The 27,237-nt window shown below is 37.0% G+C and overlaps 2 long non-coding RNA genes across 3 annotated transcripts in view; both read right to left on the reverse strand.

Moving 5' to 3' along the window:
* Nucleotides 1-15,417, reverse strand: part of LOC131402622 (uncharacterized) — a 32,447-nt gene extending 17,030 nt beyond the window's left edge. Inside the window, exons 1-4 of one of the 2 annotated variants that reach the window (XR_009218824.1) lie at nucleotides 15,319-15,417; nucleotides 10,260-10,423; nucleotides 2,768-2,833; nucleotides 1,917-2,290 (exon numbers count right to left, since the gene is read on the reverse strand). This is a non-coding gene — a long non-coding RNA (uncharacterized LOC131402622). Of the gene's footprint in view, nucleotides 1-1,916; nucleotides 2,291-2,767; nucleotides 2,834-10,259; nucleotides 10,424-15,318 lie in introns of those variants that run through there. The other variant, XR_009218825.1, reaches the window with a different exon arrangement.
* A 3,684-nt stretch (nucleotides 15,418-19,101) lies between these two features.
* Nucleotides 19,102-26,257, reverse strand: LOC131402630 (uncharacterized). Its single transcript, XR_009218830.1, has 3 exons — nucleotides 25,904-26,257; nucleotides 20,743-22,042; nucleotides 19,102-19,178 (listed from the first exon to the last, which is right to left on the reverse strand). It is a non-coding gene; the product is annotated as an uncharacterized LOC131402630 (long non-coding RNA).
* Nucleotides 26,258-27,237: the final 980 nt, after the last annotated feature.

Consider the following 27,237-nt stretch of genomic DNA (forward strand, 5'->3'; position numbering starts at 1 on the left):
TTTTTTCTTCTGTTAATTGCATGTTTCAGTATCTTGCCCATTTTTCTATTGGATTATCTGAGGTTTTTTTTTTCAACACAGGTTTTCTTTATCTCTTAAAACTCACTAGGAAGGACACAAACTAGGCTGGGTTGGAAAGTTTTCTTTTCCTCTAGATATGTATTAGCTGACACTTCTAGGAAATATGCACAAAGGGAAAAATAAGGAGCTATCTGAGGAGCACAAACAGGAAAATTCTCAAGGAAAAAGAAAATATTAAAATTACGATGTAAAGAAGATAGATGAAGAAGTGTTATCACATATCTGGCAGCTCACATGGAAAGAAAAAAATAAAAGAAGAGGAGAGGAAATCATGATTAAGACTCCCCTAGAATTAAAAAAGGAAAAAGATGATCTAAGCCTACGGAATGAAAGTTTTCCTCACAAAACAAATAGGATAGATAAGGGGAAAAAAAATACAGTTTTTTAAGATCAGAAGCAAAGAGACAGCAAAAGAAATCAAAAGAAACAAATTATCTATAAAGGAACACAAAGTGACTCTGGATACAAGATGACAATGGGGCGATATTCTCAAAGTGCTGAAGGAAAAAATATTTGAACCTAAAATTCTAACGTCCATTTAAACTTTCTTTAGATGCAAAAACAAGATAAAGTGGGTCTTCAGACATACTAGACCCAATTTAAAAATGGTTTTCAAGAAAAAAGTCAAAAGAATCCAGGAGGAAATACTATGGAATCTCTTATCATGGTGATATAGTTATTCATATTAAGTAAATTTAAGAGGCATACATCAATAAGGAGAACAAAAATATAGATCTTTAAAGCATAGATGCATATCTGTGACTATATGTTAAATACATTAGACTGGCTGCCCATGGTGGAGGGAGGGGTCGGTGTAAGAATGGGAATGCAGGATGAAGAGGAAAAAAATACACAAAAATAAATAAAACAAGAACCAAGTTGCGTACACTGTTGAGGCTGATGTGCCATGATTTGTGTACCTGCAGTCCCCCCCCGACCAAAAAACTGAAGCAAAAATGTTACAATAGAACCACAAACAGCAAACAAGGAGACTTTGAATTACACAGTTATAGTTAGAGAATTTGTCACATTATTTTCAGAAACAGATGAAGCTGAACCCAAAATAGGGAAAGACAGAAAAGACTTAACTAAATCAAGAATTATGAGTTAATAGATATAAACAGTCTGCATATAAACAATGCATGTTTTCCAAGCATTCAAAACCACCACAAAAATTTTGACTATATTGAAATTAACATTTCAGTTCGATAAAGAACGCCATATACAAAGTTAACCGTTCCAGACAGGAAATGGCATTTCGAATGTCTATGCCCAACAATTAATTAATATCAGGAACATAAGAGGTTCTGCTGATAATATACAACAAACCGAAAATCTAACAGAAAAATGAGCAAAGGCCATAAATAGCCAACAAACAATAAAAGGAAATTCAAATGACTTAAAAATAGGAAAAGATGTACTCGGCCTCACAGATAATTAGAGAATAATTGAAACAATGGCATAGCACTTTCACCCTTAAGTTTGGCGAGAATATTATTAAGTAATTCCAAAGATTGTCAGACGTGGGAAAGCAGAATCCTTCATGCTCTGTTGAGAGGAGGCCAAACTGGTGAGCCATCTGAAGAGCACTGTGGAGTACTTCAGGGAAAGTATGTAGGCATGCACACAGTGAGTCAATAAGCCCCCCCGAGCATATGAGTCAGAGAAACTATAAACAGATTCATTAGGGTACAGGGATGAGGCTGTTCCTCTCTGCACTGTTTAAGGTAAACGGGAGCTGAAGCAGCTAAGGTGAACTTCACTTGGGAAACGGGAAAGTCAAAGATGATAGATGTATAAAGTAGAAAATCATACAGGAGTCACAAGCAATGTAATACACACACACACGCGCACACACACAGACAGACACCATTAGGGATATAATTCAAAATGCAGAACCGTAGCCTGCTCTCACCTGCTTCTGGTCTATCTCTCTCAATCCCCTCCTCTCAAAACTACTAGATCGGTTGGTCTAGAATTTCAGTTCTTGATTAATATGGGTTTTTTTTTTTCTTTTTTTTAGAGTGGGGTTAATCACGAAAAAATTGTTCATCTTTTTTACTTACCTTTATTTTCCATATTTCCTTTGGATCTTGTGGCAAAAAGAGGTTGTGTAGATCAAAGTTACAAATGATGAGATTCTGGACTAAGAAAGTGGTATTGTAAGGACTAAAACCCCTCTCTGGCTGGTCATGGAATTTCAGGGTCGCTGGAGTATCAGAAATGAAACATTTCAAAGGATTATCAGTTCAGCATTATTTGACGCCTGTTCTGCCCAAACTAGCACATCATGAGGAGCAGCACAGATTGCTACCCACACAGAAAATGAACAGAGCCATTCTCATGACCACCCCCATTCTTAGGTAAAACTAATCTTGCCCCACCCAGTATTGCCATAAAATACCAGGACCAGCTGCTTCTCATAACCAATGCTTCTTAGCGTAGAACTTTTTAATGTGTGTCATTATGTAGTAGTAATCCTTTCAGAGCAGAAGATGAAGACTGTGAATGCAAGAGTCTGAGCATCTGCGTTAGTTTTGCCACGGTGAATCCAGCACCGAAGTCAGTAGTGCAGCTTTAACTAAACCAAAAATATTAACCAATTCAGTTGTTGCTGCTTTTAAAATTAGTTATTTGGTCACTTGTATACTCTTCACGTGGGAATAGATATTTTTGCCACACCCACCTGATTTAGCCACCTTTATCTCTTTTATTCTAGTACACATTATTAATCCCATCAACCAATCATCAACTGGAGGAGATAGAAATGGATAAGGCAAGTAAATATTGTTTTGATAGAGAAAGAAACATTTAATCTTGGTATTTACAAATTTAGGCATGGTAAATTTTAGCACGGTAAAAATAATTAAAAAATAAATTAGTGTACTATATGAGCATGCTAAGTGACAATTGTATGTGAACAGTTTTGCAGGCTGAGCTCTTTTATGGATCGCTATGTGGTTAAACCAGAAGCATCTTTGTACGTCAAGAGGGCTCCCCATCTTATCCCTGTTAATTCAAGAGTTCTGTCTTTGAGACTAGCATTCACACATTTTTTTAAAGGAAATTTACATATTCTGAAGCTGTAACACCTCCCAGCTTTTGTCCCACAACCACACACAGGCAATACTCTCAAAAACACTAAAATTCTGTTCCTTTGTGGAACATGTTGGACTATATCCCTTGTCCAGTGTCACATTTCCCTTGTAATAGATTTAAAGCACAAACCCAGCTCATTCCAGGCAGTTCCCGGTATCATCACTGTCTAGGCATACAAGATTTGTGTCTGATCTCCCAGTTTTCTGGACGTGCAGTAACTTCCCTCCTTTCCCAAAACTGTTCTGGAAGAAACTTCCCTAAGTGAAGTAAATCACTTTCTTCTCAGTCTAAACTTCACGCTCATCAAGTCTTAGAAGCCATCAGAAAACGTCACTGGAAATGTCCCAGTTGAAAACAATCACATTTTCTGACCCTGACTTCTCAGTATCTGGGTTGCCTTATCATCACTTCTCACATTCTAGGAATCCACAAATCACAATGAATCTGCTGCCTGCCTGGCTGACTCTTTACCAGCACATAGGTCACCAGCTTGGTCTCAGCAATGGCTACCACATGTCAGTGGTGGTATAATGGCTCCCCTCAGTATCCACCAATTTGCCTATATCTCTCAAACAGTTGGAGTTTCCTTTTTTAATTAAAATGCCATAAATTCTCTCTATTCAACATTTTATGTCCAACCCTTTCTATTACACACACACAGACACATAATCTAGAGAAATACGTGTGTACATACAAGTACGTACGTAATCATGAGTGCATTTACATATTTATAGTCAAAAAAATCCTAAATCATTTAATTCAACTCTACTTATATTGTGTGTATATAACTTCCTCTATCACATTTCAGGCAAGAGATCATTAAATCTCTTCTTAAATATCCTCAAAGATATAGAATTGGTTATCATTCAAAATTCTGACAACTGCAACCCTATAGAGTTAATTCCCATAATAAATTACTTTTTCTCTATATAACATGTACCCATTGGTTCTAGTTTTCCCTTCCAGAACCACACAATGTATTTAATCCACCATATGATTAATGACATGCAGTTTTTCATGGCAACTTTTTATGCGCATTTTAGTTTCCAAGACAAACTAAGGACAAATTAAAAGAAAAAATATCTGAACAAAAACTGGCCGGCCACCAAGCCAAGGTTCCTTGCTTTATGATTATTTGACTAATAATGATATGGGAATAAATTTGTGAAAAACTTATGATGGCACCAGCGGAACTATTTCTAGTACCAAAACAGCAGGAAGCCATTGAAAAGAGGATAAACATTCTAGCAGCTTCCTGAAAAATGTCTGAAAAAATGAAATCTAATAAGACAAATCCTTAAAAAGAAGAAAAACTTGAAAATAAAAGTTACTAACAGTAGGAAGCAACATGTAAAGACAGATGTGACTTCAGTTTTGCTTCAAAAGAGCATGTAAAAGTTACATAACTCCTTAGCTAACAAGAGGTCTAAGAAAGCTGGATTGAAAGCCGTGACAGAGGTTCTCACAAAATAAATTGCTAAATTATTCTTTTTCCCAAGAGAATGAGTAGTAGAAAGAAGAATATCATGTTTCCTTATATCACCTGGGGATACATATCTTAGTGACATTTTTAAAAAAGGTTTTGGTATAACATTTAAAAGAGGAACATTGTATCAAGGGTAGCAGCAGGGAATAGGGAGGTGAATTATAACTGCGACTCCATGACTTTTTCCCACTGGGGCTACTTTTACCTCAACTCTTAGTTATTCAAATAGACCTAATTGTGCTCTCAACTTTGAATTTTAGTGTACTAAAAAATGAACGAATAAAAGATGATTGGCGATGTCTTATGAAAAGAACAAAACTTAAAGGCTCAGAATAAAAATATATTTGGTCTGGCAACAACACAGTTGATAGAAAAAACCCCAAAGTATTATATAAATATTATTCCAACATCTCAGTGCTTAGTTCTGTGGATGGATTGTTTTATTTTCTCTTTTCCTTCAATTCTTTATGGTTCCCTCCACCATCATCCTGGGCCAGGAAAGCTGATTTTGTCCCATAGAATAACCAAATCTACTCTGTCTATCAAGAGTCCCAGACATATATCCAACAATTCCAAGAACAATACTGTTTACCAATATTCAGATCTTTTAACTCATTTTAACTAATATTATTTGAGCAGCTATGTGCCAGACAATTTAATTGTTGCTGGAGATATGAAAATCAATAAATATGACCACTACCCAACAACAGGCAAATATTTATTCAAATAATTATCAAGACATTTAAAATTCATCAGACAATTTTACAATATTCTGCCTCATTTTAGTTCTGCAAACATACTGTGTGTGTATGTATGCGTGTGGGTACATGATCTCAAGACATATATGATCCTCAGCGCCACCATTTATGACTTGAGACTTGTTATGTCTCCTTGAAACGCATTTCATTCTCTCTAAAACAGAATAGTCATGATTCGCCGTGAGTTGTTGGGGAAGCACGTGAGATAATCAATATACACATTGCCTAGGCCATAAGAAATACTCAATAAACATTAGTTATTATATTTTGACTATTATTAAATAGAGTTATTTAAATGAATAAAATGTTCTGGAATCATATAATTTTAGAGTTCACATATTTCAACAGTTTCTTCATAGTGTTCAGATAAACTGGTTACTCTAGGCAACGAATCATTGACAACTCCAAAAACATAACCCAGGATTCTTTATCTCAAGATCTTTTTATTTATATTTTTATTTAGTCCTTTTACTTAAACCTTACCTCCTTACCTCTTCCTTCTCTAGGGTACTTGTATATTTTAAAGTAGATTATCTACAACTTAGGCTACATAGATAAATTGTTCAAGTTTTTATAAACATTTTTAGCAGAAGCAGGACAAGAATTCAGATCGTGACTCCTCATTAACTGCTTTTTTGTAGATACTACAGGCTCTAAGTAACCACCTACCTACCGAAGTAAGTACATATATATATACACACTACCATAGCAATGAGAACTGTGTTGCGGTGTGAATAGAATTTATGTTAAGATTTCTAAAAACATACACACTTTTGTTTTCCAGTTATTGTGGCAAAGACAAGGACATAAAACGTCATTGCCTATTAGTGACTTTTACTTAATACATGAAGGAAATGTCTCTTCTCCAGGGTGAGTATTTCACTATCATTACCAATATGGGTAAAATTATCACACTTTCCCTTAGGTGTGACCATTCCGAGGTAATATTCTAACGGCGCCATATATTCTTGTAAGATATACGCTTTCAGGAAAAAAGTACTGTGGCAACCTGGAGAAAGATTGCCTGGGAACGTTAGGTCAAGAGAAGGTCGTGACGCTCGAGCAGCAAGAAGCCAGCACTGGCGGGGCCTTCCTGAAACCCTCAGTCGCCTTCACCACACACGTGAAATGGGTTTTTGCTCTTAAGCAAGCCCCCTACTTCCCCCTCCTCTCGATCACATCGCCAGAGCTTTGCTTCAGACGCTCGTCACGTCCTGGTTAGCGTATTACAGGCATCAACCTACTTCGGTCTCTCCACCCGGCAGGCCAGCCTTCATCATTTTGTCTCTGCAACACGATGTTTAAAACCCCCAAATCAAGTCACTCTGCTCCCCACTGGCCTCTCCTTTATTCTCCAGCCGCTCAGCTCTGCTTTCTCAAACAAATATCTATTCTTTTACTTTGTGTGTGTTTTAAAGATCACTGTCTATGATCTTCTCAAGAAGAAAAAATATCATCCTCTTTCCCTACTCCTTTAATCCAGTTGCATTGTACCTGTCTTCTCCACCAAAGTTCCTCAAGGACTGTAGGTCAACCTTGTATCCTCCTCTACATCCCAAACTCTGGCATAGTACCTGACACGCAATGTGCACTCAAGGAATGCTTGTTGAATGAATGATCGAATTGAATAATACGCTATATTTTGTATACTACAGAATAAAACTGTTATAACATGCGCTAAGTATATGAGTATTAAATATGGGGTTTTTTTCTGGATGAGTTGGTGTATTATCTTCTCTCTTCAAACTGTGATATGGCTGTGGAACTATGTGCATAATGACTCAGAAATAATGGAAAGTGGCAAGAGAGGACAATTGCTCCTGCCTTGGGTTAGACTGAAGCATAGATGACTGTCTAGATTCTTTTATCTAAGGATCATTTGAAAGGAAAGTAATATGTAATTTTTAAATTAATTCTATATGTTTTTAATATTCAGAGGAGAAACTAGCCTCTTAAAACATAAAAAGCATTACCTATCAGAAACCAAACAATAACAACAAAAAATGGGAAATATAAAACTTCAGTAAAGCATGGCTTTCACCCCTGAATGCTGCTTAATAAATGCTGCCTAAGATCTTAGTTATCAATTATCTTTGCTTCAGTCTCCATTGGTTCATTCCTTTATTCAATAAACATCTATTAAAAGATAAGAGTAGAAATTTGGTAAGAGCTTAAGTTCAAGCTTGTAGTTTGCATCTCACTTCCCACCCTCTCACTTAAGGCGAGACTCAAGGTGTCATAATTCCAACACATGAAGTATTTCTCAAAAAGAGTGGGTCAGGGGCGGGAGGGAGAGAGGAGCTAGTCACTTGACCTGAGATCTTAAAGTAAGGATGTCAGTAACAGAAAAAAACAGACCAGGAAGGGAAGATGGCAGAATGCTAGAAATAACTAACCCACTTCATAAATACTTGCAAAATGTATGAATTAACTCTGAACTTGAAGCTTCCACACACATAACCTCAGGGGGGAAAAAAGTCGTGAGAATGGTACCAAGGAAAATACGACATTTTTCACTATCATCGGCAAGAACTGACTTCTCAGCCACTAGAACTGTCCAAAGAATAGAGAAGATCCTGGATGAAAAATGTGAGAGAGGACTCCACTTAGAAAACCCAAGTCAGCCCACCAAAGACCCTATCCTCTTCAAAGATAAATCTGCACATTTCAACTTTTCATTCATGCAACATTTTTAAAAATAATTTTATTATGTACCAATCACTATATTCACCAGAGGGGATACAAATATTCACAACAGACATAACTTTTGCCCTCATGATGCTTACAGTAGAGTAATGGAAAAATATAAATTCATCAGTTAGCCAAAAACAAATATAAGATTACATTCTGTTGTTGTTAATTGAACACATATTTAGTGAAGATACAATCAGCAGTTTGATGGATCAAACATAGAAAGTGGACTCAGTTAAATAGAGAAAACTTTTCATTTATTTAAAATAATTAGTTAAATGCCTACTATATGTCAGGCACATCAATGGATCTGGTGGAAAGAGAAAAAGAGTATGTGTAAAACATAGTCCCTAGTCCTTCAAGAAGCATATGGCTTAATGGGGGAAACAAGTATGTAATCAAATAGATACCAACACACACATATACAATATGATGTAGCAGTAGAAATACATAATAATCATTTGTACATATATCTATTATATGCACATATAATCAGAACACAGAGAAGGAAATGATTATTACTTTAAGATACTATTATTTTGACATGTTTAAATTCACTATGAGAGAAAGCTGATACTAGCTCCGACCCTGCCAAAACTTCTGGGCTGCGTGCATTTCTTATTCTTACCTTCATCCCTCACTGTAACCTCAGTCCTTCCCACTAATCCAGTTTTGACAAAAGTATATAATCTCACCTCAAACCAGATAATTCTCCATCTGAGACCAAACCCTAATCCTTAGCCCTGCCAAAAAATTAATCTGATTTAACCTCCACTAATTTGGCCATCCCTTTTACATCAGTCCCACCAGTACCCAGTGCTACCACTTCTGTATACTAAACCAAAGTCCTATAAACCTGTCCTCTCCTGCTGTAGTTAGCTTTTGGAAATGTACGTTGAGTCCATTCATTACACAAATACTCATGGAGTACCTACAATCAATTGAGCTTGGAAAGTAGTACAAAGGTGAGCAAAATAAAACTCCTATCCTCAATAATTTTCCATTCTAGTGAAACAGACTCTCAAAAAGGGTTAATTTCAGTAGCGCGTTAAAAGCATATAACATTGATAAGATACAAGGACAGAAAGGAGTACCTAACTCAAATTAGGAGAGATGAGGAGACAGGAAGACCTTCATCAATGGGGTGACCATGAGTCCCATATTGTCCTGAGCAGTGCTGGTTTACACTTGTCTTGACATAGCTTTTTAATAGTGTCTCATTTCACTTTAAAACGTTTCCTGCCTCAGATGAAAATCAATATTCATAAAGTGGTTATACCTTAATGTTATAAAGAAAAATGGGGTGAAACCAAGTGAAGTCAGAGAAGGATTCCAAAGATGTGTAAATGTGTACCATGTGTAAATCATGGAGGTAGGGAAGTGTGAAACGAGTAGTTGCAAGAAAATCAATGTGACTAGAATGTGGCATTCAAAGATTGGCAGCATGTGAAGCCAGCAGGTAAAAAGGAACTACCTAAAAGGGAACTGAGCCTGATCCTTCAAGTAATGGGGAGGCTTGAAGGGTTTCAAACAGACAAATGATGAGGTGAGATGCGACACCATTTGCACTTCGAAAACTCAGTCTGTTGGACAAACAGAGGAGGATTGAAGTGGTGATTTTGAAGCAACGTGATGCAGAATAACCATTAACATATAGGTTTTGGAATCAGATCAATCCAGGTTTAAATTACCCTCTGATTTAAATCCTGATATTGCCACTTAGTAGCTTTGTTAACAAGCACAGACTCCAGCATCAGACAGTCGGGTCTGAAATTTAGTTCAGATACTTAGCAACTCTATGACCTTTAGGAAGCTACTTAACCTTACTGTGCCTCAGTTTCATTACCTACATAATAAGGAAAATAATGCTTCTTACCTCACAGTATTTTAATTAAGGTTAAATATGTTAATACAGATACTTTCCTTAGAACAGCGCCTGAAACAGGGTAACCAACTTCTGTTCACATATATTTTGCTCAAGACTTATTCACAATGAAATACGTATTTGTTGAAAAATTTTATGACTATTGTAAGTTAAAAGTTTGATGACATAATATTTATAGAGGATCTAAGACATAGCTTAGTAGCAAAAAGAAAAGAAAAATTAGTTACTGTTCCAATGCCCAAGAGGAGCTCTGCTCTACCTACAACAAAAGGATGGATGGCAAAGATACTCTTTTAGATGTCAGAAGCATTTTTCCATTTTGTTAGCATGATCCCCTCAAAGAAAAACGTCTTGAAGAATTACAAGAAGAGATCTTCACTGAAATGATGTCTTCAGAATTACACAGAGCAAATTATCTCCAGCCTGTTAGTTAATAGCAACAACAAGATGTTAGAATGTACTTACCACATATGTGTCATGAGTGGCACATTATGACTTTTCCAAATTTGTTTCAAATTTTGCAAATTTTTAAGTACTGGGTTATTTTTGATCTCAGAGCAATTAAATTACAGAAATATACATCCTTATATTTAAAGTAGCTGCTTGAGAAATTATAAATTTAAGTGCAAATGCACATATACATTGGATACTGTTGGTGCCCCACACCACACGCTGCAGGACCAGCTCTACCTTCAGCTATAGCTGTGATGGACAGTTCTTGCACATACTGCAGGCTCCCCTCCTCAAGCTCCCAAAGTGTCCTACTCTAAAGGCACAGTCCATAAGTGCGGTAAACATACATCTCCAGGAGCAACCTTCAGTCAGTGAAAGATGGGTGTCAGTAGGTGGATGTCCCAGCCTCATATTCATTGGAGGGACTGTTCTGAGATTCATTCTACATAGTTCCCCAAAGGGTCCCCAGTAAGACTGAGCCCAGTTGCCTAGAGTTATAACCAGTTCAAGAACCCACTTTTGATTGGGTTTCCCTCCATCCCTGTCTCACTCCCCCCACTGTTTCACTCCAGCATTCTGAGATCACCACCCAAATAAATACTCTGTGCCTAAATCAAAATCTAAGAATCTTCTTTTGGGAGAACTCAATCTATGACAAGGATCCTATTACTTTAAATGTTCAATCTGATCATCTTTGTAATTCTTGATAAGTTGAGGGGATAATCACATCAGTTGGTCTCCATGTTAATAATTCTAAACTGTTTTCAATGTTATGGCTTCCTTCTGTTATCCCCTGAATCATACTGCTAATATGAAGATAATTGCCTGTATCTTACTATTTCTATCACCATACCTGACTCATCATTATTAGAAAGAGAAGAATCTTTTGTAACATCTATTTAAATGTTCTATTGTAGAAAAGGGGTTACTATTAATGACACTGGAATAATTTTCAAATTTCAAAGGAAATGTATCTCAACAACAAAAAAATATTTCATGTTGGAAATATGAACTCTTCACTTTGCACGGCCCTTACTCCATATCCATACAGTTCACACAATATTTTGCTCAAGATTTATTCAGCAAAATAGATATTTCTTGAAAAATATTGTTCACTTTCTTTCCCTGCCAGATTGTCTGTTGACATGCCAGTGAATTGTTTATAAAATGAATGCTGTGTCTTCCTTTCAGCTGACAGGTCTCTGTGGTTTGCTGTTTATTAGTTTTGTTTGTTGTGATCTAAAATGCACGAGCTATTTTTCCCCAGTGTTGTTGTCATTTTTTTTCCTTAGTGAACTAGAAGAAGATAAACAGAATGTTCTTATTTACAAGTAACTACTATGTCCTTCAAACCCACTTTGAATTTCCATTAATCCCTCCCTCCATGCCTCAAATCTTAAAAATATAAAAGAATCTAGTGCACAACTTGAGAAGTTTTTATAAGCTCTTTGTGTTGGAGTTGTAAAATATAGAAATTTATTTCTAGGGTCAGAAAAGTCATGTCATTGAAATCTCTTGAAACTGTTGGCATTGAAATGAGAGCAAGACTAATGATATATTCAAAGCAATTATTTTTGGAAAAAGGCAAATTTTTGTCATTCATCTCTCCATCCATCCATCTAACCATTCATCAAACTTGTAATAAATATCTAATAGGCCGGGCTTTGTGCTCAATGCTAGAAATAGCAGAAATGAATATCTCAGTCCCTGACTTGAATAAGCTCAATCTAGTTGAATAAACAAACATGTAAAAGATGATTGAATTTTAATGTGACAGGTGCTATAATAGAGGTATTTTCTAGAAGCTGAGGGCATGTGGGAGCATAGAGAAGAATCGAATTCTCTCAGGGAAGCCTCATTGAAGATGTTATGCTTGAGATGAGTCTTGAAGGCTGAGGTAGGCATACAAGAGTAGGTGGGCATTTCAGGTACATGCAAAGAACAATGTATAACATACAGTTTTTATTTTTATTTTGTGTTGTTTTGTTCACATTTTGTTGGAGAATACAAATCTTTGTCCTAGTACAAAAAAAGAGTAGGAAAGAATCCATGCTGGCACAGAAGGCAGAGGTCTGCCTTAAAGGAATTTGGATTTCACATCATAAGTAATTGGAGTCCTTAAATAAATTTGAGCACTTTAGCAATATTTGTGTTTAAAGACCTGTGTTAGAAAAAAAATAATCTGAAGTCACTGTGGAGAATGAATGATAGGAAGTAGCGTTGGAAGGGGGAGGAGATGTGAGAATAGTTTGGCTTCTGATCATCTTCCCATTATCATTGGCATAAATGTCACCATGTGAGAGGGCTTCCTTGACTACTATCTGAAGTAAGTCCCTGGCACAGTGACTAGCTCATAATAGATTCTCTGTAATGATTTTAAGAATATATAAATAGGTAAAAAGAAACACAATAAAGGATGCAAAAAGTAATAAAGACTTGAAAAGTGGAGGTCAGAATGGAATGGAATAAGAAGACATTTAAAAAATATCTTCAATACAAAATAATATGGTTTGGTCATAAATCTGAAGAAAGTAAGTTGTGATCATTTTTGAATTTTTTTTAAAAAAGTAAAAGTTGAAGTCAAAAAAAAAAAGAAAATTGAGACATTGACAAGACCCTGAATTTACTAGTTGAGAAACTGGTTTGATGATATTGCTAATAACCTGTCAGAAGTAGCAGATTCAGAGATTGTTGTTGGATGCAGTGGACATGTTGTACGGAGTAAACGGGGAACGTTTTTGAATAGAGAATGCTATAAATAAGCCTTCTCTTGGTTTGTAACCTGGTGAGTTTTAGATACCTCCCAGGACATTCAGGCAGACATCTCCAGTAAAATAGCTGTAAAAAAGCTGGGAATAGACAGGTAGGTAGGCAGGTAGATAGAAAGATAGACGATAGATGATAGGAGACAGAGAATTACAGTTTAGAAAATAGACTGGGCAGGATTCACAGGCGTGATAAATGTTAGTGTTTTGTGATGGTAGCTGAATGATTGTTGTGGATAAGTTTTCCTCAAAAAAAGGATATAGAGTAAGAAGATAATCAAAGGTATGAGAAGATCTAGCAATACAGACAATAAAAAAGTGGGAAAAGAAGCAAAATTGAGAGTTCAAAAAGAAGTTCTAAACAAAATGTTGTCAAATGTGACAAATGCTAAAGAGATCGTGTAAGGTATGAATAATGGAAGATTTCCAGTTCGTAAATTCATATATTTTCTGTAGCAATAGATAAATTATGTAACAATATTCATGCTTTCCAGATGAAAACTAAAAATTCTAAAATTCAGTAGCATGAAAGACAAAATGTTTTCAGTGCTACCATAGACCTGGTAATATGTTGTAGTAAGTCACAGCTCCCATAAGCTAAGATAATAACCTAGCATGTTTTGAATAGCAAAAATGAAATTCCAAGGGTGAACTGGCCACTGTTTGTATACTTACACATCCTTTTTTCCCTAATGTATTCCTAAACAGAACACATCTAGTTTGTATTTCTGATCTTTTTATTTAGCGTACAAAGTCTCAGAATTATTCCCAAGCACATAGTGATAAATGACTTAGAACTTCAAAGTGAAGCAATATTCTTCTACTCTCAAAGCTAATAATCATCCAGCATCCCATTAACTAGAATTAATTTTTGTCTGACCAAGGGAGCAGAGATATAGTGAATAACATGGCCCTTTGCCTAGGATATACGTATTTATTATTACATATAAAAATATAATACTTATTAGACTATATTTATATATATTAGAATTATTTTATTATATATACTAAAATAATTATGTAAGTTGTAAGCTACTTTCATATTTCAGATATATATTATATTCAACAGTGTTTCCTTTAAAAAATTATATAAATAAGAAATATATTTGTTTACCCATCGAAAAGAAACACAGAACCTAATTGAAATAATTTCTGTTAATGAAATATTTTACTATACATAAGCATTATAAAATTGGAACTATTTCCTCAAAGGAAGATCTTATACCATTATAAAAATAATACATAAGTATTACACACAACAACTATTTTTAATTATCTTTAGAGAAAAACAATTTTTTACCATTATATCTTTGTGTTCTCATTGCTTATGACATCATAGGTTTCAATCAATATTTGATAATGATAATGATCATACCAATGGTATAAACCAAATAACCCATATTACTTTGATCACACAGTTATTTCTCTGTCATTATCTTGCTATTATAGTAATTACTATTCATTGAGCACTTAACACGGGATAGACTCTGTTCTAAATGTCAATCCTGTGTTATCTCAACTAATAGTTTCAACCATTGTACTCTTGAGGTAACTGTGGTTAAATATTCAGTTAAATGGGGTACAGCTAGCAAGTGGTACAGCTGGTTTTAAACTGAAGTCTTTTTAAATTTGTGGTCTTAATCACTATGCTAAAATGAGCTAATTCAGAATATACTTAACCAATCCATCTATTTGTTAAAAAAAGTCATACTTTCACATCCAATCTAAGATGGAAGGCTGGAAACATGTATTTGCCTTTTATCTACCCCTACAACTACTCTTGGAAGATTTTGAAATACAAAATAAATAATTTCCTACCAAAGAAAAGAATGAGAGGTGCATCAGAGAATACAAGAGATTAGAACAAACTTTTCAAAGATGAAGGTATATGTGAGCAGATTGACAGATGAAACAGAGGGGAAAAAACTACAGGCCAGAATATACCATAAAAATACTGCTGAGTAGTTGTGAAAATATTCACTTGAAAGCAACCTGGGGAGGATTTGGGCTCAAAGTCAACTGATGCAACAAAGAACCAAAGTGAGAAATAACATTGAAAACAGGAAAATTCATTAAAAATATTATATAAAATAAATTTACCAGTCAGCAACCTAATTTCTCTTCCAGAGCCTCTGCATAGACAGCCAGGCTTTCCCCCAGGCATGACACTTGATAACATACTCCAAAAAAAATTGAAATCATCTGTTTAGAGAAAGTCGAAGTATGACTCTGAAGTAAGTACCCTCCAAAAATTCTTATTCTTACATTTTGGCCCACAGTTGATCAGATAGCTCTCTACCTGTGCTCCTCAAGGTCTATCAGTAAAATGCCCCATCTAGTCCCATACCTTGCCCCAAGGTGAAATTCTCAACCACCTAAAGAAACAGACCTATTTAAAAAGAGTCAAAGGAAACCCACTACACTCTCTCAATAACACTGTCTTCAATATGAACATAACGAAGAATCACTATATATAATTCCAGAAACATAAAAGCTAAAATTCAAAATAAACATAGTAAAAGTGACCACCAGAGAAAACAGGTAATTCAGAACACAGAAACCAACTTTTAAAAATCTTTAATTATGTAATAGTGAGTTCAAGAATATATTACACCATAAAACAATATCAGAATACCATTGCTTAAAAAATAAACAAGAAAAACCTCTTAGAAAAAAAATTAAATTTCTCCAAAAGAGAAGGAAATTGAAAAGAAAACAAAATCTCCTAAAATATAGAAGAAAAAGACAAAAAGATGGGAAATATGAAAGAAAACATAAACAATACCGAAGAGCATTCTACGAAATCCAACATGCGACAGTGGAAGGGAACAGAGAAAAATGAAGGGAGAGTGGACATGGTAGCCCCAGAATCCCAAATTTGACCCCGAAAATGGTAAATATGACAAGATATAATGAGATGTCACACCTGTGACTATGTTACGTTCCATGGCAAAAGGGATTTTACAGACGTAAGTAAGGTTGTCAATCAGGAGAGTTTAAATTAATCTGGGTGGGCTTAATCTAACCATATGAGCCTTCTAAAAGCATAGGATTTTCTCTGGCTGGTAGCAGAAGAAAAAGTCGAGATTTGAAGCATAAAGGGAATTCAACATGTCATTGCTGGCTTTTAAGATGGAGTGGGGCCATGTGCCAAGGAATACAGGCAACTTTTAGGAGCTGAGAGTGGTGCCCGGATGAGAGTCAGCACGGTAACAGGAGACTCAGTTCTACAGTCACACGACAATGAATTCTGCCGTCAACCAGAATGAGCAAGGAAACAGATTCTCCCCTCCAGCCTAAAAGGAACATAGCCCTACTAACGCCTTGATTTCAGCTTTGTGAGACCCTAATCCAAGAACCCAGCTGAACCCACCTGAACTTCTGACGTAAAGAACTGAGAAATTGTAAATAGCCATTAGTCTGTCGTAATTTGTTACATAGCAACAGAAAACTAATGAGGAGGGAATGATGATAATGATGAGTGCTGATGAGGACTATGAAAGGGAATTCCACAGATTTGAACCGGCCATAGTTTTTAGATTGAAATGGCCTTTCTGGTGTTCAACAAAAAAGAACCACAACTGGATAAAATAGTGCAAAACTTCAGAATGCCAATTACAAAGAGAAGATACTAAAGTCTTCCAGTGGGAGAAGTAAAAGCTACTTAACAGAAATATTAAAAATGAACTGGTATCAGAGGCAGTCGATCCATGCCTCTGGTTTTTAATCTAGACATTCTAATTTGAATCCTGACATGGCCACTTACTAGCTCTGTGATCTTGAGAATGTTACTTGTCAGTCCCCAAGTTTGCTACCTGTAGAATGGGTATAATATCTCACAGGGCTGTTGTAAGGATTCAATGAATATATCCGTGTAGATATGCTATATAGCTATAGATAGACATAGGCACAGATAGAGCTAGGGTGCTAAGAATAGTTTCTGCACAAATAAAACACTTTTTCCGTCTTTCCTGGATCATTTCCGTTGACTTACAAACATGTAAGCTCTCTAGTCCCAATGAAACAAATGAAAACAAAAACCTTTCTTGACTGCACATCTCTGTCCAACTATAGACCCATTTTCCAATCCCCTTTAGAGCAAAACTCCACAGAATTGACAATTTTTGTTGTCTCTGACTCCTTTATGCCCGTTCTGTCTCAACCGATCTAATTTTTGCCCCAATCTCAAATTTATACTCTCAAAATAATGTCTGAAAAATGACAGGTAAAATGAAAACGACTCTTTATAGTAAACAATCAATAGATATTTTATTAAGTTGGTAAAGCAGAAAATAGAGGCATGATCACATTATCTAGTTAAGAAGATCATAAACAGAACAACAATTTTAAAAGACTTCCTCTGGGCCGTGGGTCAGGGGGTAGGAGAGAAGAGGGTAGTGATTTTTACTTTGCATCACAAGCCCTTCTGATCTGCTTGATTGGTTACTACGTATATATATGATTTGAGAAAATAATTTAAATTTATAACAGCATAAGTCACTCATTTTCTGCTATTTATTAGCTACAGAACTTTCCACACGGGAACCTATGAGCTATCTTTTAAAAAACAATCATTGGTCTTTTTCATTTCTAAAAGTATAGACTTCTGTTATAGTTGAATACTTTTATTCAGGAAAACACTATTTCTGAATATTTGGGGATCTGATTTTTGCCATAGAGGCCCTACACAAAATGACAACCACGGCATTCTAAATGTAAGCAATTCTCAGTGACATAATCAGAACATTTCACTATCCTAATAATACAAAAACACATGATAACTTTGTAATAACAATAACAACCAATATTAGCCAATGAATGTCATATGGTAGGACCTGGATCAGAAAATGGCCTGAATGAGATATTGCACAGGCTCTCTGCTGGGGGTGGAGAGCAAGTGAGGCCCCACACCCCCAGATATATCAGCTGAAGCACAAGGAAGGATCGCTTAACTCACACACATGACCTAGGAACAGAGACAGTCCCTTTAGCCTGAATCAAATGCACGCTTGTGTGCTCACACACACACACACACACACCCCTCCTATAGACTTCTGACCTGGGAAGATCTCATGTCTTTTCAAGATGAATCATAATGAAAAAGGATCCAGCATAGGACCTATGTCAAAAACCACTAGTACATAGAAGGAAAGGAACAGAAATAAAAAAGCAAATGACAAAAGTTTTGCTATAGAGCAGGTGAAAATGGAGACAAAGGATTTTCCCAATCACTCAAAAAAAATAAATTTGTAAGTGTCTTTATTTAAAAAGAGCTCTAAGCAGAAGGGGCCCAGCAAGGAATATGATGACAAAAAAAATAGACGAAATATGAGCTGGAGGAAAGAGTGAGCCTGGACACTACAGTTAAAATTGAGCATGTATAGAATTTTTTTTTTCTACCCTCATCCTGGACATTGAGGACTCTACGGAGCAAGGCTCCTGCCCCATGGAACAGAGTCCACAAAATGGCTTTCACTCCCTCATTTTCCTTGCTGTAAAATATATAAGAAATAAAATCAGAGTTCTCCTTTTGTAATCATATCCCAGAAGGGTTGAGCCAGCAATTTATGCAAACCTGTGTTTTTCTTGTCTGCAAAACTGCACGTGAGAACATTTCACCGTGTCTAGACAGCATTAGATGATATGACGATCAGCACCGGGTTATTTTAACCTTGACTCCAATTTGGGAGACAGGAATCCATGGGGAGGGAGATAAGTTTCCAATGCTCTTTCCAACCAATTATGTTACTTTTGAGTTGTGTGTGCTCTGAGAGCAAGCGGGACGATAAACAAATAAAAATAATTTTCAAAAAAGAAATAACTCACGATGTGACATAACTTTCACCTACTGGTTTTCTCTTGTCTGTCTGCTGGAGCGCTCACTTTGAGAAGGGGGGAGCCCCAAGTTGTCGTCCACACCAAGAGAAAAAGCAGAAGACCCTGCTTCTAGATTTTGTGGTCTAGAAAGAGAGACGGAAATAAGCATTCATCCATTACTTTCACCCCGCTGCCTCAGCCTCCTCACTCGGACAGTGCTCAAGTGGATCCGTAATATTTTGAGATTTAAGTTTCTGGCGTACAGAATTTCTGAATCCTAAGGGAAATTGAAAATGGACGGCAGCAATTTCCTTCTGCTTTTTGCGCGGAAAAGGTGCTAAAACCAAAACATGAATATTGAAAAGGAAAGAACTCTTAAATGTAGACACATTAACCTAAATATGTAAAGGAAAAGACTCCTAAGTAAAACACTAGTTTTAAGCAACTTTAAAGGTAGAAATTATCTTCTCTCCATAGCAGTGTTTCTATATCCTCCCAAAATTCTAGAAAATATTCACATGGAAATGTGACTCGTCAATGGCTGATGTAATAGCGGTGGCCCTAACCCGGAATTCCACTACACTCATAATGCCCCATCATCATCTGTCCCTGTGCTGCTCCGGTCAGCAACGAATAGGAAAAAAGACATATAAAATTAAGTGCAAAGTATAGAAAATTGTTTAGATATTTAGTAATAGCAAAAACAACAAGATGTACATCAAGATACATGAATTCCACTGGAGATAAGCACATACTGACGCCAATAAAAACATTAGGCTTTTGGGGTCCGCCTGGTGGCACAAGCTGTTAAGTGCGTGCGCTCTGCTGCGGCGGCCTGGGGTTCGCAGGTTCGGATCCCCGGCGTGCACCGACGTATTGCTCGTTAAGCCATGCTGTGGCGGAGTCCCATATAAAGTGGAGGAAGATGGCCACGGTTGTTAGCTCAGGACCCATCTTCCTCAAGAAAAAAGGGGAGGATTGGCATCAGATGTTAGCTCAGGGTTAGTCCTCCTCACAAAAAAAAATAAAATAAAATACTAGGCTTTTTTTCTTTTATGTTCTTTCTTATTTGTGTTAAACAGTGAAATAATAATTATGGTACATTTTAATGAAGATGAGAAATAAATAAAAATATTTTCAAAATATAATACAGATAATGATATCTTAAGGAAGTTTAAATTTTAAAGGATCAAGATGGATATGATAGATATTTGTCCAATGTCCAAATCATTATGTTACTTTTTCCAAATGAATACCCATTTTTTGGTCATCTCTACATAAGGAATAAAAATTAACTAAACGAGTAATCAGAGATATCATGGTATAGCGCAAAGAGCATGGCCTTTGGAATGAGACAGTGTAAGTTTCCGCCCCTTACTTAGCCATGTAAACTTAGGCAAGGTATTTAACTCCTCTGAACCATAATTTCCTAGTATGTACCAGAGATTATGATCCCATTTTTTTAGGATCAAAGGAAAGATTCAGATTAGGAAAAAAGCTCCTAGCACAGAGCCTAGCACACAGTGAGTGACGGCTGCCTAGCTATTTATAAATGTGTATGTGTGCATATATGTAACAAGCAATAAAAAGATTCTCTCTACCTTCCTTTCTCTTTCTCCTCCTCACTTCATCTCTTCCTCACTTCCTTTTTTTCTGCAACAAGTGAAACTATCTGACGCATAAAGAGAAAGTATCGTGGGAAAGTACCTCCTTTTTCTCTTAAACTATACACGAGCTGTGGTTTGAAAAGCAACAGCCTCCCCAACTCTCTTTTTATCCTCTAGGAATGTAAACATATTTTTTGTTGCTAACATCTGGTCTTTCTCAATGTCTCACTAAGTCCTGTTGTGGAAAAAATAGGAGAAATTGAGCTTTGGCTCAGATGGGGTTAAGAAAGGGAAGTTAAAAGGATACCAGGATTCAAACCCCTGGAGTGTCACTCCCAAAACAGTTTCCAGAGTATAATCTTTGGAAAATTTCGCGGTGAAAGATTCTGGAGGAAGACTTTTTTAAGAGACACATTCAAATGCCTCGGACCCATAGGGGTGCCAGGGAACTGACGCAGCTGGTCATTTCATGAACCATTTAAGTGAGAACACTTGGTAGCTACATACAGATATTTCTGCCAACTCAATTCACCAACAGAAATATTTTCCTGACTTTATGCAGAAGCCTCTTCTGCCCATTAACCATAGGACGGATATGAGACTTCCCCTTCTATATCATTCAGCTGCTCAGTGCGACATCTCCCAGCAACACTCGAGACTTTTTAACACCAACAGAGATCACAAGACTGCCAACTGAATTCAGAGGAGAAACTCCTGAATCTGTATTTTGGGATAGGATTGGGGACACTAGGCTACTCTAGAGTGGACAACCATTTTTAATATATATTTTATATAATAGCTAACATCTATTTAGCACCATGTGCCAGGCACTGAGCTAAGTACTTTACAGGTACTGATTTTTCACAGTAACTCCATGGGGTAGGCACTACAATCTTCTCCATTTAACAGATGGCAAAATAGAAGCCTAAGAAGTTCAGTAAACTGCAAGAACCTCTCATGTATCAGTAAGCAATAGAGTCAAAATTCTACTCCAGGTGTGTCCAACCCCAACATCCATTCTGTTAACCATTAGAAATGGATTAAGAGAGACCATTACTCCAGAAAGCCAAGAGTGAAGAAAGGATTGAGGTGGCGCGGTAGAGAGGTGGGGTAGTGATGCTTCCTTATCCTGAACTCAAACCAGTTATATAGTTGCTAATTGGGAAGCTAAATCTTTTATATTAAATGTATATGGTACAGATGAATGTAACCCCATCTTGTTGAAAGAGTACGACTGGACATATACACCTTTGACAGTAACTGGTGTGAGTGTACTTACTTCCGAAATGCATCCTTCTTTTTATTTAGTTGTTTGGTAGGCAGCTCCTGCCTCAGCTTCTGTATTATCCAAATCACAGATACACATAGATGGGTCTCCATGAGGTTTTCATGCAGTGCCTCTAAATTGATTTGAGATGAGAAGAAAACAATCCACCACCCCAACACATGCACACACTTCTCTACCTTGGGGAGGGAGAAGAACACTGAGCATACCAATTCTGAAGAAATCTTCAATCTCATACTGCTTAGCCTCTCTGACTGTAATCACTTTATTGCTTTGGATGGGTGAGGGAATAAGTTTCGAGCACCAGATTCAGGCCATCTCCTTTGTAAGTCATGTCTCAGTTGTCTTTCCTACCTTGTTGTGTGTGTGGGAGTAAATAGGATCTGTCTTCTTGGAGATTTGGCCAAACCTGAGATCACAAGAGTTCTATGTGAACATCAGTTGCTCCCCAAAAAAGAAAAGAAAACTTGAACTCTTTTATTCAACAATAAATCCATCTTCTTATCTCTACCATTTCATAAACTTCACTTTTTCCTTGCTGGTTATACAACAGTAGATCTGTGATGGGAGTAATGACTTCCATTGTAAACCTATGCAAATGAATTCCAAGTGTGCTGTCAGATGATGAAAGGAAAAATGATGACAATTTTATTCTACTTGTTCTAGAGTAAACAGTGGTAAACTAATTACACGATACACCTCAACTGAATATCTATGAATGGAGGAAAAGTCTCTGATTACTGGTTTTGTCTTTATTTCTATTTGATAAATTACATTTAATTATGGTGTAATTAGACAACACCTTTAGCATTAAAAATATAAGCCATGTAATAAGGTATAATTTCTGAGAACAGCATAAATTCTAATGACTGTAAATAAAGAGACCACATGATAACTCCGTGAATTCATCAGAACAGTTCGGTTTATATATTTTTTAAAAAGATTGCTTTGCATAATATGGAACTTTATTCAAAGTGTCAATTCTAGAATTCTTTATGAAAAAGCAATTGAAGAAATCAGTCTTACATGCAAATGCATTTTATAATAGATAGAATCTACCCACTAAATGAAGCCTTGGAAATTAAAAAAATTACCCACCAAATTCTCCTCTAATTGAAGCAACTAGTAATTAAATCAAGTGCTTAACTAGTTAATTACAATTAAACAGTAAATTTCAAAGCCTCTCGAAGTTGACATTGAGCCAGGAATTGCCTATGTCTCTTCAGTCCCCTCACAACCCCCCACTGCTTTCCTGCATTTCACGTCCAAGTCAGCAGGGTGAGATATCTGGAAACCACTTCCAGCAAGGTCCATTAGTCCAAGGATATTTCTATAAATCTTTTTGATCAAAATACAAGAAAATGACACTGACTGCTATTCATAACTCACTTTCATATTCTGTTATGTAAATATGTGCAGACTTGGCTGTTGGCAGTAACAATGGTGACTCCAAATCTTGCTACCTTACCAGATTAGAGGCAAAGGGGCAGAGGAGAGAAGGGCACCTTGGTACCTTTCATCCAACTGCTCATCTATACTTTTCCTACCTCTTATCTATTTGGAAGTGAAGAAAACATTTACTCCATGCCATGTAACATTTGGGGACCAAAGACAAAACTTCCAGAATACATCAGAAATTATATCTTCTTTTGCAAGTCTTGGCATGAAAGTTCTAACATTGCTCTCTTTGGTCACTTTATAGTTATAAATTTCCTGTTGAATGCTAGCTCTAAAAAGCCTCTATACTATACTCTCTCCTTTCAATTTATTATTCTACGGTGATCAGAAAGTCTCTACTGAAAATGATATTTAAAATTCATGCCACTGCCATCTGGAATGCATGCCTCATTAACTGAAGATTCTGGATCATGGTCTCAATCTCCATTCCAACTCTTACGTTTGTCTTAGATGATTCTAAGGCAATGTCGCTGACCCAAATTACACAGCAGTCTTGCATCACCACCTTGTTGTCTCCAAGATCTCCACTTTACCTCATCTGTTGACTCCTCTGGGCGCCCTCTGGACACTGTCATCTACAAAACTTTCCCAGCTTTGCAATACTAAATTCAAATATCATCCTCCCTGAACACATCTGCCTCTCCTTCTGTCTTGTTTCCTGAACCATTTCTGCTACATCTGTTCTCCTAACACACTGGGACTATTAATCCACCAACCCCTCTCTTTCTTCCTGTATATCAGTTCCCTGTTTCATAATATTGTTCCTGAATAAAGAAGGTAATGTGATATGGCAATAGTTCCTATTCAGACAAGACACTGAGGTAAGCATCTCAGCTATTGAGAGAAGTAACCAAGGAGAGAGAGAGAATGAGAAGAATAAAGACAAAAGGTGGATTTAACTGTCCTTTTCCCCCAACCAATTGGTATTGAACTCCTCTATCAACAAGCCATCTGAGAAAGATGAAGACAAGACTCCTTGAGATGAAGAGAAACATTCACAAAAAGAATTTTGAACTTTGAATTCATGGGATATGTGTTCCCAAAGAGACTATTTTAAAATACAAGATTCAGTTATCTTTAATCAGCAAATTTACTTTACTATCCTTAGTGGAAATGGGAGGTCCAGCTCAAGATGAGTTCAGGACTGAAAAATTCAGATACACTTTTTTACTTTGAAGTCATTGTGTGTAATTCCAGCCTACCAATTACAGTCTGTTGTTATTAGTTTAGTCATTCTTTTACTAATACTCTGAACACAATTTTCCTGTTGTCCTTTAGTTACACCTCTCCCAATACCCTAATCCAGGACGTAGCCAACCATCTGTCTCTCCTGTGCAAGCTGTGAGGCTGATGGGAAAGTTCACACATCTGAGATTAAAACCATTGCAAACTGACTGGGACTTCAATCCTGCCCAGGAATCCTGCTAGGTTTCTCTTGTCGACTCTCTCTCACCTCCTGTCATTTCTCTCTCTCCCAAGAGATTATCTCACTGCCTACATTTATCTATATATTTCACAGAGACTATAGAAGCCTTCAGAAGATAACCCAACTTTGCACCACCATACCCATAAGCCTACCTGAAATTGCTCTCTTCTTTTCCACTTTCTCTCCCATTACAAGAGATGAGGTATCGTGGGAGGAGGTCATCAAGCGGATGTGAACAACTGGTTGACCCATCAGCTGGACCAGCAATCGGAGGCTCCTTACCCCCTCCTCTGCCCTTGGGATGTGTGTTCTGCCCACCGTTCCCACACTAGGAGTCATTTCAAGGACACAGCCTTGAGAGAGTAATATGTTGCTGAGACCATCTGGACGGTATACATGACTGAACCCTGTGAAGGCCTCTATATAAACTTTTAAGATTCTGGTGGGCAGTTGCAGGTATCTACTTGTCTTGGGGCCTCCCAAGACAAGCCTCACATGTAAGATTCCTTGCTTATTAAAACTGCCACCTACCAATCTGGAGTAGTCTGCCTCTTTCTTCAGGCTCTCCCTGCCCTCTGCATATGGGGGCCAGTTTTGAGTTGCATCTGGGGATCTCCTGAGGTTGTGGACCAACAGGTATCTCCATTCTCCAAGAAAAGAAATATTTCGATTTCAAAGAAAACTCCCGAATACTAACCTAGCTTCTCCTTCTCTTCGTAGGCAATCCCCTTTAAGGAGTTTTTTATTCTTAATAGTCTTCAGTGCTCTCCTTTCCTTTCTCTCCTATCTTCTCTAATCTGAAAATCTGTCCCATCACACAACTGACAACCTCCCTGTGCTCTAGAACTTCAGGGACCAGGTATAAGGCAACTGAGAAAAGTATCAACTTCTGTTTTGTTCTCATACAGCTGCCATAACCATCCACGGGAAACCTTACAAGTTGAAGAGCACAGCAAGAATGCCGAGTGTACACACATCTTGTACAATGACAGCTGCTTCTCTCCCCACACCTCCCCTCTCCATGCCTCCAACTTCTCCTCATTCCCCAACTCCTGCAAAATTTCCTTTGTGCTGATACAAGAACTTTCTTACTTGACTGTTGTCTTCATTGTGTTGTGGTTCTTCTCATCCACATATCCTTACCGTGATGGAAGAATACGTCTTCACACTTGGCAGAGTTCCAACACCAGACTTTGTGGGCGAAGCTATAATTTTGACTAGGTCTTTAACTATCCAAAAATGGGAATATTACCTGAAAAACATGTTAACTTGTGAATTTTACCTAGTCATAGATTAAATACAATTCGTTTAAGTCACACGTTTACAACGCTTACACATTGCACCACAGAGATCACCTCTCACTAGGGTCACCACCAACAAGCGTGTTCTAAATCCAGAAGGAACTTTTATTATTATTACTTGACTTGACTTTACAGAGGTATTTGACACAGTCCATTACGCGTTCTTATGTACTCGTCATTTTACAAGCAAACAAAACACCTCAATTCTGTGACCATGTGACCACACCCTCCCCTGACATTCTCCTCTGTCCTAAGCCACTCTTTTCAGGCTCCTTTCTCAGCTCTTCCTCCTCAATTTGACTATTAATATTTGATTTGTACACGGCTCTAAAGTAAACCTCGTTTTCTTCTCACTCTGTGTTCTGTGCCCAGATTGTCTCACTCCGTCCACAGGCTTTAATTTTTATCTATGCATTGATTATTCCCAAATGTTTTATCTATAGCCCAAATTATTTTTCTGAGCTCAGATCCACACACAGACATCTAAAATTCACGATATGCAAAATCAAACTCATCATTCCCCCCTTCCCCCTCCAAAAACAGACTTCTCCATTATTCTTTATTTCAGTTATAGCACTAGCCTTTACCTAACTGTTAAGCCAGAAATCTGAGGTACTGTTTTATGAATACATGTGTGTATCTGAGAACATAAAATAGATTTCTTAACTTGAGTTGCATTCAGAAAAATGTTTGAAGGCCAAATTTACCATATAAAGTGCTTAGGAAAGTGTCTGACACACAGTAACTATTGTAAAATGTTAGTAATTATTTTAACTATTGTCATTAAACCCTCATTCTTCTTCACTGTCCCTTCACAGCCAATGCATCACCAAATCTTCTTGTTTTATTTCATAAACATACCTTTATCTCATCTACTTTCCTCCAAGGCTTCTGCACTGGCCTACTCTAAACTGCTATGTCTCTCACCCAGCCCACTATAACAGCCCCCTAACTGCTCTTCTGATGACCACTCTTGCCCCTCCTCAGATTCTTCCCCATCCGGCCTCCAGGTTGACCTGTTCGTGAAACCAATGTGATCCAGTCCACACCTCTCCCTCCTCCATTAGCATCTTTCAAAAAATTCATTATTAATATGGTCTATATAGCTTTGGTTTATATGCATAT

The sequence above is a fragment of the Diceros bicornis genome, unplaced genomic scaffold (genome assembly GCF_020826845.1).
Source record: "Diceros bicornis minor isolate mBicDic1 unplaced genomic scaffold, mDicBic1.mat.cur scaffold_196_ctg1, whole genome shotgun sequence".
NCBI classification, from domain to species: domain Eukaryota; kingdom Metazoa; phylum Chordata; class Mammalia; order Perissodactyla; family Rhinocerotidae; genus Diceros; species Diceros bicornis.